Genomic DNA, 16,460 nt, shown 5'->3' on the forward strand with positions numbered 1-16,460 from the left:
TTTTTGCTTCCTTTACCTCAAGCACATACACCCCACTGTTGGCTTGACCCCTCAGGCATTGGGACAGCCCGGCCCATCCATTTTCCCAGGAATTTTGTGCTCCATCCCACCCTGAAACTCCCCTGGAGCTGGCTGAGACACCTGAGGCTTGCTCCCTTCCCAGGGAAATCTGTGCTTTCATTGAGACCCTGAACACTTAAGAGTTCTCACGACCCAAAGGAAGTAACTCCTTATACTGACAAATGTCTCAGGTGCTAAGAGAGCTGTTTCTGGGCAACAGGAAAGTATGCCAGGCTGGAGGGGGCCCCACACCCACACACCCCCGCACACCGGGCAGTGTTCAGTACCAGAATTTGCCCGGCCTCAGGATGCCTGGCTTCCCTCTAACCTGCCTCTGTCCCCTGACCCTAGAGCATCACTTCCCTTCTCTGTGCCTCAGGGTCTCTTGAGGAGGGTGCACTGTCCTCTCTCTGAGCTCCTGTAGTTTCCACGAGCTGAAACTCTGAGTCAATGATTCTGTAAAATTATTACCCCAGAATTACCTTTATTTACATCCGTCCCACCTCATTCCAAATAAAATTTGTGGAAAATATATGTAGGAATGCACATGAGATACAAATGACTGGAAAATGAGGGTAGAAAAATAAGACGAATCCTAGCTGTTACATAAAATCTTTGCTAAGGGGAACTGCCAATTTGGCTCTGTGCTTCCCGGATGCCAGAGCAAAGGGGATCATACTGTCAGTTACAAGACTGACAAGGTCACCAAGGTAAAAAAGCAAACCATTCGTCAGAAGAATCATGGGTGTTTCTAGAAGGGAGACTCCAGAGCAATTTCTCACTTGGGTTCTCCAAAGGAATCCCAAAGAATGTAGTAAACCAGGGGTTTTCATCTTGAAGGACTGGACAATTCTTTTTTAAAAGTTTAAGTAAAACTTACTCTGTTTAAAGTAAAGAAATGAAACAGACCAAAGGGTTTCTCTGGCTGAAGGGGAGTTCAGGGCAAGAGCTTCGTGCTCTACGCAGGGCGCCGAAGGACCTGCGCAGGACCCATAACCTCACTCCCCAGACAGCTCAGTCGGACTACCCGGGCACTGCATGAGTCACTGTTTCCAAATCTTGCCAGAAAGAAGAAGTCCTCTGGAGAGCTTGTTAAACATGTGGAGCCCCAGGCCCCACAGAAAATCCACGACATCAGAATCTGAGGGGGGTGGTGGGAGATGGGGTCTGTTCTATGTCCCCAGATAATCTTATGTCCAGGCAAGTTTTGCAAACGGCTATAAACTGATGCCACAGCCATCTGTCTGAACTAGACAGTAAAAAACCCATTAGAATGGCAACCCCCATCTCTGGGCAAGTGGCATTCATTTTAAGGTGGGGCCCCGGAGGAGGGGCCTGATGGGGGAAAGTCAGTGCTGAGGAAGCTGTCAGGGCTACAGGCTGGGGGGATCTGGGAGGGAGACAGAGAATTTTGCTGGCCCCTGCTTGGCAGTGTCGTCCCCATAGGCACATCAGCTGTCCCTTCCCATCCTGCCCTCTGCGCTCCCAAGGTGAAGCAGCTGTCCTCCAGAGACACACACAAAAAGTGATGGTGATGCCAGGCAGGGCGGGCAACGAGGCTGCCCCTCCATGAGACAGATGTTGGAGAAGCTCGAACCTCAAGTGACCTGACTGGCCACCGCCATGTGCTTCGTCTCCCTCCACATCTAAGCCAGGTCAGGGTCACCTAAATTGTGATCATCAGGTCACCTCCTGTTTGGAAATTCCTTTCATCACTTCCGACCGCTCATAACTTTTGCTTTTTGAATCCCATCACGGCAGTTAAGAGCTTGTGCTCTGGAGCCATACCTGGGTTCAAAGCCTGCTATTCTCATTTATGACTTGTGTGCCCAGGGCAGAACATGCTAGATTCGGCTGCAGTAACAAATAGCCCCCACATTTCAGTAGATTGACACAACAAACACTGATTTCTTATTGGAGCAAAGCTGGCTACAGGTCCAGTGACCTCCTGAGGCATTTTCCCCCACGTGGAAGCTCAATAGTCCAGCCATCTTCAAGCATGTGTCATCCCTGTCCACCACATGCTTCCAGGTACAGAACAGAGCTCTGGAGGGCCTCGCAGAGACTCTTTAATGCGTTGGCTCAGAAATGACACACATCACTTCCATTCACCAATCGTTGGTCAAAACTCATCACATGGACCTGCCTCCAGCAAGGGTGTGCCGAAGGATGAGCAACCAGGTACCAGGAGGAAAAAGCCACCTATGTGGGAACACTATACTGTGGGCGGCAGTGCTGAACAGGGTGCTAGAGATAATGAACGGGAACAATCCATGTAAACCTTTAGCCCAGTTTCTGGAATACAGAAAAGGGCTAATAAATGTTGAGTATTATAATCATCATTATCATAGCCCTCCAAATACTGGCCATGATCGCTTGACTTCTCTTCCATTCTGGTTCTGACCAGTTTCCTTAGAAGTAGTGGCCTGTTTCCTAGTTTGAAACTTCTTTTAGCCTCCAGATTCAGGTTTTTATAGCTTCTCATCATGAGATTTGCATCAGTCATTGTAAGGACTCTAGATGCTATCATGGCAAGAGGCTAAGAATGATTTATTATCCTATGTATGATCACACACACAACACACACTCATACTTGTTAACGACAGCTTATTTCAGAGGTCATTAATTCATGCGTCCTCAGTGTTGTCACCCGGGATCAAGATCAAGGAGCAGGAGGGGCCTCCAAATGCAGAGAGAAGAGCACTCCTGGGAAATGAATAATAACACGGTTCTAAAGCCTCAGTGTCCACAACCATAAAATGGGGCTAAGCTGCCTGCAAGGCTTATCAGGCTGTGAGAATGAGAAGGTTGGTCCCTGGGAAGTGCCATCCAGATGCAGGGCATGGTCTTCTGACAGGTGCCAAGTACTGTGGTACCTACCTCAGAAAGCACTTATCAGCAGAGTCCTCTGCAAATCTCAAATGCTGCTTTTCTGTCCTTTGGATTTCTCTTGTTTGGGTGTCTGTTGCCGCAGATTCTTATTCCCTTGATAACTGGTTCACCATCAGATTGCACAGCCCAGTATCTTCCCTGCTCCAGCCTTCCTGGGGGTAAGGCTAGGGGTGGAGAAGGGGGTGGGGGAAGGGTCAGACTGTACTGGGGAGCGTGCACAGCTTCCCGGGGCCTTTCCCACTGGAGCCCCAAGCTCTGGGGAACAGCTTACTGCTGCCCTAATCATAACAAGGCTCACACCACCATTACACAACTTTAATACCAGCTTTTATGCGGGCATCTGGGGATGTGTGTGCTTATGAGCAATTTGTAATGAAAAAAAGACCGACCTGCAGCAGTCTGGGAGGAGAGGGGCCCAGAGCACCAGGCGGGGCAGGCCCCCATCACAGGGGCCGCCCAGACTCTAGGGACACGGCTGCTGCCCTGGGACGTTTAAGGCACTATTTGATCTCTTGTTAAGCCCCACATGGCTTCAATTTCCATGTGTTCTGAAAGAGAATGGAATTAGAGTCAACAGATCCATTGTGTCTTTCATAAAGACGTGTTCTTAATCAAGAAGGAGATGAAGCAGGAAAGGAAACTTGCATTTGTGGAAGGCCTACTACGTGCCAGGGCCAGGCCAAGAACCTTACATCTATGCGTTATCTCAAATGAGCCTCACAACAACCCCCAGGGGTAGATTTTGTCATTATCTTTTGTGGCAGATTGCAAAAAATAAATAAATAAAAGATAAAAAGCCACAATATTTTGCACCTCATTGCATCGAAAGGTGGACTCTGTTTCTCCATCCTTTGAATGTGGTGTTGACCATCTTCCTGCCTTGGCCAATGAGGCATTATTAGCAAACACAAAGCAGGGGCTGGAAAAGTGCTTGCACATCAGGGCTTGCCCTCTCTTGCAGCTTTGAACCATTTTACCACTATGTGAACAGGCACAGGCAACCCTCCGGGAGGAAGAGAGGCCAAATGGGGAAAGATCCAAGCCATTCTAGCCCCTTGGCTGAGGCCACAGGCACAGGAGGGAGGCCAGCCTAGACCATCCCCCCCTTAGCCACAGCAGAGCACACCTGAAGCCCAGCTACCCTGAAGAATCATGGGAAATAGTAAGTGGTTGTTGTCTGAAGCCATCGTGTTTTCAAGTAGTTTATTATTCAGTAAAAGCTCCCTGATATATCCCTCGTTATGGATGTGCAGCCTGAGGCTCTGAAAGGTTTGGTCATTTTTCCAATATTCCTACTTGGTAAATGGTAGAGAGGGATGTGAATCCTGGATTTTCATTCAGTGCCCTGAACTTCCTGGGATCCCCTGGGATCATGCCAGGATGTGCAGTGGGACTCCTGAGAGCAGAGTCTCCTTTGAGAAATGCTAACTTCCTCCTGACCCCTGCCATGGCCACCATTCTATCTTTTTTTTTTTTTTAAGATTTTATTTATTTATTCATAAGAGAGAGAGAGAGAGAGAGAGGCAGATACACAGGCAGAGGGAGAAGCAGGCTCCATGCAGTAAGCCTGATGTGGGATTTGATCCTGGGTCTCCAGGATCATGCCCTGGGCTGAAGGCAGGCGCTCAACCGCTGAGCCACCTAGGGATCCCGCCACCATTCTATCTTGAGGAAAGTTGGAAAACCTCCAGTCCGAGGGATCTCATGCTTACATGGGTTTCAATCTTAAAAAAAGGCACAGCACAGACCTGAAAATTTTTCTCTACCTGGCATTTTCATAAACAATCTAATTTTTCCCCAATGATTTAAGAATTGTTCCATCCTTCCACCTGAAGAATATTCAAGAGACCCAGGTAGTCACTGCAAGGTTCTCTATTCCTCTGGCTCATAGGCTTTTGTCACTGGTCAGGTGTCAGTGGTTTGAAAATAAACTTTTTTGTGTGTATTTATTTATTTATTTATTTAAAAAATATTTTATTTATTTGAGAGAGACAGAGACAGAGATAGTGATGGAGATAGCAATAAAGAGCATGAGTGGGGAGGAAAGGGAGAAGCAGGTTTCCTGCTGAGCTGGGAGCCTGATGTGGGGCTTGATCCCAGGACCCTGGGATCATGACCTGAGCCAAAGGCAGACGCTTAACTGACTGAGCCACTCAGGGCCCAGGGATATTATTTTTTATGGTGATAAAATCTACATAGCATAAAATTTTCCACCTTAATCATTTCAAGTGTACAGCTCAGTGGTGTGAAATACATTCCTAATGTTGTACGACCACCTCCAGAACTCTTTTCATTATAAAATGGAAACTCTGCATCCATGAAACAGAACTCCACATTCCCTCCTGCCCCCAGCGCCCCACCCCCCCGCCACCACCATTCCACTTTCTGCCCCTATGAACGCGACTGCTCTAAGTGCCTTATGTAACTGGAATCATACATTATATGTCTTTTTGTACCTGGCTTATTTCACTTAGCAATAATGTCCTCAAGCATCGTTTATGTTGTAGCCTGTGTTAGGATTTCCTTTCTTTTTAAGGCTGAATAAGATTCTATGTATGTATATATCACATTCTGTTTATCCTTCCATCCATCGGTGGACACTGGGCTGCTTCCATATTTTAGCTACTGTGAATAATGGTGCTATGAATATGGGTGTATAAACATCTTGAAGACGAACCTTGGTATGTATCTGGGAATCTCCTTGCTCAATAGTCATACTAAGGGGAATAATTTTGGATGTTTGAATTTGTGTCTTGAGCAAACTACCTTCCTATGCCAACATCATGTTCCAAGGAAGGCCCACCTGGATACAGACTTGGGGAGCCTCAGTTACAAGTCCTCTGCATCCTAGAAATCAGTTAACAGAACACATCTCCCCAATGAAATCCTATTATTCCTGCTGGTATCTTCTCAGGCTAACCCACGTACCCCATAATAGAAGCAAAGGATAAAATACAAGCTCTGGGTTCTAGGGGCAGGGCAGCCCTCCTTCCTGATGCAAAATTTCAGCAGAATTACAAAATAATCACTGTCATATTTTAGTGTTTCTGAGGCTCCTTCTCAGGTTCCTGGCTTCTCCACTTTGGAATGAGCCCCACCTCCCCTCCCATCTCCCACACCATCAAGGTTCTCCAATGCCCTAGAATTTTTGCTCCTCTCTTCCTCCCTACATTCCTCTCCTCCTCCTCCTCCTCCTCCTCCTCCTCCTCCTCCTCCTCCTCCTCCTCCTCCTTTAGCTATCCCTATTTTGTTTGAACTTCTTCTCATCCTCTTTTTGGAATTCCACAGATTATCTAGAGGCACCAGCACTTTCTCACTTGTCTCTCACCTGGAAATGGCAGCATAGAGTTTGCTGGTAGCATCACTGACTAGTCCATCAACAACATAAGTTGCATTCAAATCTGGAACTTCATCTGTAAACCTTCATATCTACAATGAGGAAGGAGTTTGTACTTTGGGATCCTTCACTACTTTGAGGCTAAAGTCTGAACCTGTTTAAAAAGAAAATGCATAAGGAGAAAGACCTCTTTTGATATGGTTTATGGGATGTTGTATGGAGCTTGGAATTTACTCTTGAAAGCAACTGTGTGCAAAGAAATTAGCAGGCACTAATTGCTTTCAAGAGAAAATTGCATTTCATCACAAACTATTGTTTGTAAGCTCCTTCCCAGCAGGGGAAACATCTAGATTCCTAGGGGCCATGGGCAATACCAAGAAGGAAGACTGGTTTTCCAAGTTGCTGAGAAGCTTTAAGTGAGGAAGGGCGCAGGATGGGAAGTGTGGAAGGTTGCTTCTTTGCAAGGGGAATCTAGGGGCCATCAGAAATAGCAAGCAATTGTTCAAAATCTCAGCTTCAAGACCATACGCAGCATGACTTTCAAGATCATAGAAGTATGATCTGGGCCTTGCCAGCCTCTCTCCCCACCACTGTCCCCCTCCAAACCTATTCCCAGTCCACTAAGAACTCCTCTGCCTTAGACTGTCTCCCCTCTCTTCACTGATCCCAAACCCTCAGACTTCAAGGATGGTACGAGGGGACTTTCTCCCTACTGTCTACAGCAGCCTCATCAGCACTACCACGGAACCCCACCATCCAGCTGGGTCTCTTATGACCTCCTTCCCCGGACTTATAACTTAGAACAGAGGGGAGAAGTAAGGCTTGCCCACCACCATACCGGTGAGAGGCTGGAATCTCTGATGCAAAAGGCAGTCAGGGCTCCTCCTCCCCAGAGGCAGTACTGCTTTTTGGGGTGGCTGGCCTGGCAACTTAGTGGCCCAACCTACAAGGGCAGCTAAACTGAGCAATAATACATCAGGATGGAGAAAACTGCATTTACTGAACTCCCCTGAGGGCTCTGTGGGTAGCAGGAGCCCCCAAGGGTCATTCTAAGGCAACGATGGATGGTCCTTCAGGGCACGTAAAGGCCACAGTGAATTTTGGGGCTCTTGTTTTACTGAGAGGGGAACCTAAGTTGGAGCGAGAATGGGACTCATTTCTTGAAACCAGAGGAGAAACTCTCACTGGCCTGGAAAATTCTCTCTCTGTGCCCTTCACACACAGCTTCAGCTCTCCTCCAAAGAAAAAGGGAACATGAATTTAAAGAGAATCCACTAGAAATGGTGCCAATTTTATCAGCCTGCCCAGTGTACTTACTGTCTCTCACCATGGCCCTGTTGACACAGGAACAGGGGCTTCTCCTCCTCCCTCTCCCAACGACTAGCTGGGCAAACAAGGCCAGCCCCTTCTCTTCTTCTGCTCAGGGAGAGAGACAAGGGCCTGCTCTCCACAGCTCCACTGAGAGTTCTACCCTGGAGCAGATTTCTCAGAAGTGCAGTCACTTGGGCCTTTCAAAGTGCTCATCAGTCAGGGCAAAGTGCTCAGTCCCTGGGCATTTTTGGTCAGATCCTCCAACTACTGGCAGCTTTTAATGACCAGGTCACACCCTTGCCCCACACTTCTAGCCTCAAAGAGAAGCACCCATGCGCAGCAGGCCGCGGCTTCCCTACCACATGCTTCAAATACTGAAGCTCTCCTCACATGTGGGTGTTTCCAGGAAACTAAAATGCTCTGGTGGGTACCTCCATTCTGAGCCTCATGCTTCCCGCCCTGGAATCTAACTCCTGTCTCAAAGACTGGCCTCCTGCTGACTTCCTCACCAATTCATGATGGGGGGTAGGGAGGAGGAAGCACAATCTGGCCACATCAGAATAAAAAACTTCCGTGCATCAAAGAACAGAGTCAACAGGGGAAAAGGCAACCCAAAGAACGGGGGAAAATACTTGCAAATCATATACCTGCTGAGTTAATATCCAGAATATATAAAGAATTCCTATAACTCAAAACAATAAAAAACCCCGCAACCCAATTTTTAAAAATGGACTAAGGATTTGAATAGATATCTCTACAAAGAAGATATACTAATGGCTAATAAGCATTTGAAGACACGGTCAACTTTGTTGATCATTGGGGAAATGTAAATCAAAAGCACAATAAGATACCACCTCACATCCATTAGGATGGCTACTATAAAACAATGGAATATTACTCATCCATTAGAAATGACAAATACCCACCATTTGCTTTGACCTGGATGGAACTGGAGGGTATTATGCAGAGTGAAATAAGTCAATCAGAGAAGGAAAAATATTATATGGTCTCATTCATTTGGGGAATATAGGAAATAGTGAAGGGGAATAGAGGGGAAAGGAGAGAAAATGAGTCGGAGGTATGAGAGAGGGGGACAGAACATGGGAGACTCCTAGCTCTGGGAAACAAACAAGGGGTGGTGGAAAGGGAGGTGGGTGGGTGGGGGTGGGGGTGACTGGGTGATGGACACTGAGGGGGGCACTTGATGGGATGAGCACTGGGTGTTATGCTATATGTTGGCAAATTGAACTCCAATAAAACAAAAAAACCAACCCACCCAACAACAGAAAACAGCAAGTATTGGTGAGCATATAAATACAGAAAGAGGGTGATGAGGATGCTTCCTCATTCCCTGATTCTCCTCTCCTGCCCTCGCTTCTCTCTAGTCCTTTCCCCCTGAGGGGTGGGAACCCGAAGCATTTCCATGCTTTCCCCTTGGGGCCCCCCACTCCCCATTCTAAGTGTCAATTCCTAACCCCTGAGGTCCTTCCCCATACCTTGCTAATTTCACAGGCTCCCACAGCATCCATCGGGGACAGTCCTAGTGCCTCTTCCCAGCCCAGTGGCAGCTGCTGTATGAGGTGAGGGAGCGTGCCCTCTGGTCTGAAGGTCTTTGGATAACTTGAGGGCAGGATGGACAGTGGAGGCATCCCTCCCGCATGCGTTTATCTCTTCTTCACCCATAACTCATTGCCTTGTGGATGGATTCCTTTAAAAAACAAAACAACAACAAAACACCTAGGGTGGTTTTCGGGAGAGATTTACACTCCTCCCTTAACATGACTTTCGCCTATTTCGGGAGAACGAATAGTGTTATGCCCAGATCTCTTGCTGTAATGCCTAGGAGTCTCCATGGTCACAGACCACGGGGTGGGGGTGGGGGTATTGGCTTGGCTGCTAGTTTTGTTTTAGCTATCACCTATAGATAGAAGCAGAGCTGGTCTGATTAAAATGGTGGGTGAGTGGGTGGGAGAAATCCCTTCCCCTTGAGGCCCCCATTCCTTTCCTGGCAGAGGTCCTAAATAGAGTTGCCAAATATAGCAAATAAAAATAATGCCATCCAGTTAAATTTGAACTTCAGATAAATAATGAGTCATTTTCTAGTATAATTATGTCCCAAATCTTGCACAGGACAATCCTATGCAAGAGAACCCGCCACCCCCACCCCACCAAGGAGCATTAGGACTTCCCTGAGCACTGACTGAGCGCACTGTGTGGGCCAGGTTGGCTTTGGGCAGGGGGATCAGAACAGCGGATGTCTCAGATTTCCTTCATCCCAAGGATTCTGTGATTTCTTAAGTGCCCACACACCAAGGGCAGTTGTAAGCAGAACATGGGCTATGGTTCCTGCCTGTGAGGGGCCCCTCCTCAGAACTCCTCTCCCTCCCAGGGCCCTGACTGTGTATTGTCTACTTCAGCGCAGGGGCCTCGAACTCTGTGCCTTGCTTCCTCCTCAGCGCCAGTGCTGCCTCCTAGCCAGGCATTTCCAAGTGAGCATCAACACTGGATAATGGCTTCTGGCTCTGCCTCCTGCATCTCCTCCACCTGCCCTCAAGTCCAGGACCTCCTTACTGATTTTCTAGAACTATCACCTGATACCACAGGTGAGTAGCTTGTAGCTAAGGGCTTTGCTAGTACACCAGGCTCCCCTCGGAGTGGCACAGACCAAGCTTTCCTGGCAGCAGGAAGGCCTAGGCTTTCAGAATGAGAGTCCTCATCAGAAAAGCAAATGGGATGTCTGTTCTTAAAAACAAAAAGCCAAGATCACCACATGAGAGAGAAAACTGTGTTTAGTTTGGCTAAAGTCAGATCTAATGGAGAGTGTGTGTGATAACCATCTCCAGGCTCTGCTAGAGGATACAGACCAAGGAGGAAAGAGGAGCCAGGCAGGGGGACTCACAGAATTGGGAGATAACGAGGAGGGGAAACACAGTCTGAAATGCAGGAATGTACCCAGCCCTGGGTCCCTACAGAGATGCTGAAGTAGGCTTGCAGATAGACTGATAAAGATACTGACAATCCTGCTAGAGTCATCCTCCAGCCTTATCCTTCTCTTGAAAGAAAGAGAAAGAAAGTGAGAGAGAAACCTAACAAGGGAACAACCTCCATTTCCATCTCCTTGCAAAATGGAAGAGGAGATGCCTTGTCCATGTCAGCATGAGGCACAGTGTCCACCCAGATGAGCCAACCAGTGGAGCCACAGCTAAGTGGACCAGTAAATGAAGGCAGCTGCCCTATTAGAACTCTCTCTACCTTTGGAACCTCAGGACAGCTAGGCTCCAAGCCCATGTGCGTTACTATTTGGCCTTGGACAAGCACTTGCTCTTCTCAAAGCCTCAGACTCCTTGTGTATAAAATGGCATCAGTAACTATATCAACTTTGCCATACAACAGTAAGGACTGAAGGAGGATGACATATCAAAAAGGGCCTGTAAACTCTAGAGCAGCGTGCAAGTGCTAAAATACCACAGAATGCAATCCTTGCCTTCAGGAGCCTTACAATCCAGACCCGCTCTGTCCAATATGGTAGCCACTAGCCACATATGGCCATTGTGCATTTGAAATGTGTCTGATGAAAACTGACACAGACTCTCAGTATATTATATTAAAAAAGTAAAAATATGGTTTATATTTTGCATGCTGAGATGATACTACTTTGATATACTAGGATAAATAACACATTGTTAAAATCAATTTATCTTACTTCTTTTTACTTCTTTTAATGTGGCTACTAGAAAATTTTAAATTATATATGTGGCTTATGTCATATTTCTATTGGATAGTGCTGGTCTAGATGGACCACAGTCATGCACATCCACAAAGTCAATGATAATACAAGAGCCAAACAATAAAATGTCAATAAGTACAAGGCCAAGAGGGGTGCTCAGCATTTTATGAATGTTTAATTAGGTTGGCAATAGCAATAATTCATGACTATGCAAATGCCAGTCAACCGGTGTGTTTTGGAATATAAACCAATTATGTGTGTGTCTCTTCTTGGCCTCTGCTGATCAAAAGAGCTAACATGAACATTTTGAACTCTGTGTGGCTATCAGGACAATCCAATCCGATACCTGATTTGTTTCAGTTGAAGAATCTGAGGTCCAGAGAAGGCTGAGACTTAACCAGGACTGTATAGATCAGAAATGACCCCATGTATCCTCCATTTGACCACAGTGGGGCTTGGGAGATTTTCAAAACCTTTTTTTTTTTTAAATAAAGATTGCCTAAATTGAGTCTCACAATAATTCTGGGAAATAACAACATATCCGCATTTGGCAGATGACAAAACAGAGGCCCCGAATGACTAAATGCACATAATTAGTGGCATCTTTGAGGCCAGCACCCTGACCTTTTGCCCCATGTTCTTCTTCCCACCCCAGGCTCCCTCTCTAGATCGGGAGGATGGTCCAATAACATGTAATGTCTGGCTCCCCTGGTGCCCCCACCACCCTTCATTCAGGATACGCCTGTGAGCGTTCTTCAGCCTAATTGAATAATGGAACCACACTGATCCTTTCTTCCGAGGTCCAGGGGTACTGTTTCCTCTCCACCCCAGTTCAGCTTGGGAATGTTGACTTTGGAAAACAGCAACGAAAGCACTCTGGCTGCAATTTCCAAATCAGAAACAGCCTCCGAATCCTTACTGAGCAGAGAGTAAGACACCCTGGAAGGAAGAGCGGTCTGTTTAGGCTTTGAGGGCCTAGAACCTCTTCTCTGCGCGGAGCCTCCAGGGAGGATGTGAGGTCATTGCATCCAGCTCACATCCACAAATGGGAACCTTCTGTGTGTTCTGGGATTTAGAGATACATAAAATAAGTCTTCGCTCCTAGTCATTCCTGGTGCAGCAGAGGAGATTCACACAAATGGTTAGCTTGGCCACTAGGCATTAAGACAATGGGGCCCAGCATAAGGAAGCTCGGGTAGGCTCCCTGGGGGAGTGGGGTCTGATCCAGGTCTTAGAGGATAAGAAGGACATCGTAGTTAGAGAAAGGCAGGGAGAAGTGAGATCCAAGAAAACATCAGTTTTTGAGGACATGTGACACTGGGGTGGCTGTTCCTTCCTGGTGCTCTCCAAGGTCTCGCTGACCAAACCTTCTCAGCAACAATAGTTTCTCAATAACTCCCTGAGATGTTTCATCTCCATACCCAGTCTCATTACATCCTCACGAGCACCCCCAAAGGTAGGCAGGGCAAATGTCATCAAATCCATCCTTCAGATCAGGGAAGACCTGGGGAGGCTGGTGCACCAATTGGTATCTTGCAGCAATTCAGGGGCAGAACCCAGGCATCACCAAGGGTTTCTAGCTCCTCTACCTCTGTTCTTTCCCTTTCGTAGAGTTTAGCAGCTGGGGATTGCAAAACTCTGAGGTTTTTCCCATCCTCACTTGTCTTAATGGCAACTCAGTTCCTGCCAAGTACCGCTTACAGGGCACCTGGCTTGTATGGCCCTGTCCTGGAGCTACTTTCTCAAGGTCTGGACCTTTGTCTCCAAGGTGTTTCTTTTACCTCTCACTATCTTTTCTTTTTTTCTCACTATCGTTTCTTAAAGCTCTTGTAGAATTTAGAACGTGGGAATTGTTCAATGAAGCCTTGCTGATTGGTTGATTGGAGGATGGGAGGATTCCCCCAATAAAGGTCTATGATATTGTCATTTATAATAAAATATATGTATTTGATCTTCTTCTCTGTCCTGATACAGAGCTTCTAAAACCCTAGGAGTTTCCTAAGTGATGAGAGTTATTAGGTGTCTTTTGTCATGCTAATGATATGAGTTTTGGAAACCTGAGGATGGGGGCTGGTTGCCAAGGAAATCAACCCTGTGATTAGAGGGTTGAAACTTTTAGTCCACCCCACTCCAGGGAGGGAGAAAAAAGGATCAGGATTGAGGATTGAGTTCAGTCACCAAAGGCCAATGATTTAGTCGATCAATGTAATGTAATGATGCCTCTATAAAAATCCAAAAGGACTAGCTTTGAGGAGCTTGTTGGTGGTGAGCAGGAGGTGCTGGGAGTGCGGCAAGCCTAGAGAGAGAGTATGGACGCTCCTCGCCCCTTCCTACATACACTGCTCTATGCAGCTCTTCCATCTGGCTGCTCCCGAGTTATAGCCCTTTTAGAATAAGCCTGTAATCCAGTAAGTAAAATGTTTCTCTGAGTTCTGTAAGCTGCTCTAGCAAATTAATTGAGCCCAAGAAGGAGTTCGTGGGAACTTCTGATATACAGCTGGTCAATCAGAAGCACAGGTGATGATCTGGACTTGGAAACAGCATCTGAAATGGAGGGGTGTGGTGCATGGAGTCTTGTAGGACCAATCCCTTAACCTGTGGGATTCTGATTCTATCTTCAGATAATGTCAAAATTAACTGCTTGGTGGTAAAGAAAAAAATAGACACATATCAGAGGTCTTCAAAAGAGATGGTTTCTTGCAAACTTGGTGCTTGGATTTCTCACCCCTTTCCCCCACTCCAGGCATTTACCTCTTTCCTATGAAAAATAAAATAAGCCACAAAAAAAATTCAAAGGGCGGCTCACCAGGGCTCCGTGCACTGCCTATCAATGGGTTTCTCCTTGCTGCATGCTCTCCCCAAGAATGAATCAAGTGGTGCTCAGAAACCAAGCATAGTGAAACCAATCTGGGCCTCAGAAATGAGGCTACAGGGACTTCTGCAAAAGCAGGTCCTAATTAAGAATTCCTCATCTATGTCACCTCTTACACTAACAAGGATGACTTTGAGCAGGTCCAGCGAGGTCAGGGAAGCCAAACGCTCCTCTGAGGAGTAATGAGCTCCCAACAGGCAGGATAGGAGGCTTCAGAAGGAAGTCTGAATAACGCTGCTCTCTCTACCCGCACAGAGCTCCACTATAAAGAGCCCCTACGCACCAAGGATTTGGTCCCTCCTATCCTTTCCACCAAGCCAACAGGCCAAGGCTTAGCCCCAGAGGATCCCACCTCTTGTGGCCTAGAGGGTGTCCCTGGGTTCAGCCCTTAGGCTTTCCATAGTGCTTCTTATAGTCTGAGCGCCTCAGTGTGGGCCAACAGCGGGACACGGGGTGTGGGCTGGAAGGAGCTTTTCTTTTCTGGGGGGGCAGGGAGGCGGGGGTGGTTTCTTTTATAGTTGCGTCTTGCTTCTGCATCTTCTTTACCACAAGGCCATTCATGCTAACCTGATTGTCTTAAATTTCCACTGAGCTATGGCTGCCTTGTCCAGTGTCAGCAACCGTGGACATCGACAAAAAGCATATTTGAGATAGATGAGAAATTTAGGTTTGGCTCATAGGTTCTCCCTGGGTCTCCAGCACAACATTGGTCAGTGAAACTGGCCACCACCCCCAGAGCAGGTCTAGGATTCTCTGGACTTCCTTATGGTGGCATTAGGTCCCTTGCCTGGGGTCAGCAATCCTACAATCCCAAGGGTGCTGGGAACAGTTCTTACTCCAAGCTAGACACTCCTTGTCTCTGGGACACTTCTCTCCAGTAACGTCTCCCAGCCAGAACTTAATATTCAGGTCCACTCGACGTCCCAGAGGATGATGAACCTTGGCAGCCATCTAAGAGTTCTCTACGCTCAAGTAAACGCTCTACAGAGCCTCTAATATAGTTTTGAGGGCTCATCCCTCACCCACATTTAATTTTACTAAGACCATTCGAAGACTTCACAACAAGGGTACTGTCCTGTTTGAAAACTTGAAGGCTGCGGCTGGCCCCAGACTTTGTCAGCATTTGGGGTGGTGCTAACTCAGAAGATGGTGGCGTGGCCACGGAGGCTTTTTCTGGTGACAGCTGCTCCTCCCCATTCTTACCTCCCTTCCATGCAGTGAAGGAGCTGGGATTTCAGCTTCCCCGGAAGGGCCAAGCCCCTAAAGCTGCTATGACATTGAGATCCGCTGGTGCCACCCCTGGCACTTCCTAGGGGCCGGTCTCCTTCACCATTGCCAGCTCTTAGAAAGCCCTGGTGTATGAAAGAGTGTCCTGCACTCAGGAGAAAAGAGAGCTGGTGCTTTTCACTGTGGCCTGAGCCTTATTCCCAGGAGCAAGGGGCAGGAAGGGAGAGAAAGGCTGAGCATCTCCCAAGTCCCAGCCACCCTGCCTGGTGACTGACACTTGCTCTCCCCTGGGCAGCACGAAGTGGGGGGGGGGGGGCTCTCTTTCATCTCCAGAGCCCTGGCCTCAAGTCCCCCAGCTGGCTTTGTGGGAACACTCCCGGGTGTGCTGGGTACATAGTGAGCAGGCTGTAGTGGCAAAGGCAGGTCTGAGCTTACAGCCTCGAATCCAAAGTGCTGCCCACATGCCAAGTTTGGCAAGACTCCAGTCGAACTTCTGGATGGCTTCTGGGGCAGCTGAGGTTGGATGATTATTAGCGTATCCTGAAAACTTGAATGACATGCGGAAACACTCTAATTTCACCTGAACATGGCCCCCACTCGTCGTGCAGGTGGCACGATGCTTCGGAATTTCTCACAAGGGCTCTGTGCTTAACTCCTTTTAGGGCTAAAGCAAGGCTCACAGGCCCCGGGAACTGCACCTAAGTGGTGTTACAGCACCCCTATGAACATCACCTGCCTGGACTTGATGACACTTAGCACTCACTCTGAGAGCAGGGGAGTATATCTTGTACCCGCCACCTTCCACAGGGTCAACTACACTGTAAGTGCTCATGAAAAGGCTGCTAGTTAATGTATCACTTGCTAAGTGGATTTATTAGGGGCTTGCCTTCGTACGGGGGCGACCCCAACCAGGTCTTGGCGGGCCACCAGATGACCACATTGTGGTAGCTGGGAGAAGAGACCCAGTCAACAGAGTAGGGTGGGCACTGAACAGGTGAGGGCTGTTGGGAGGTGCAGACACTGGCATCTAGACC

General features: G+C 47.6%; 1 protein-coding gene across 6 annotated transcripts in view; it reads right to left on the bottom strand.

Moving 5' to 3' along the window:
• SRBD1 (S1 RNA binding domain 1) overlaps window positions 1–16,460 on the bottom strand; it is a 320,333-nt gene that overhangs the window by 30,076 nt on the left and 273,797 nt on the right. For 5 of the 6 annotated variants that reach the window (XR_005987872.1, XR_005987874.1, XR_005987878.1 and 2 more), the window contains one exon: window positions 9,097–9,308. The exons of the other annotated variant lie outside the window; for it this stretch is intronic. The gene's annotated coding sequence lies outside the window, so the exon portion shown is untranslated. The remainder of the gene's footprint in view (window positions 1–9,096; window positions 9,309–16,460) is intronic. 6 annotated transcript variants of the gene reach the window in all.

The sequence above is a fragment of the Vulpes lagopus genome, chromosome 5 (genome assembly GCF_018345385.1).
Source record: "Vulpes lagopus strain Blue_001 chromosome 5, ASM1834538v1, whole genome shotgun sequence".
In the NCBI taxonomy this organism is placed as follows: Eukaryota; Metazoa; Chordata; class Mammalia; order Carnivora; family Canidae; genus Vulpes; species Vulpes lagopus.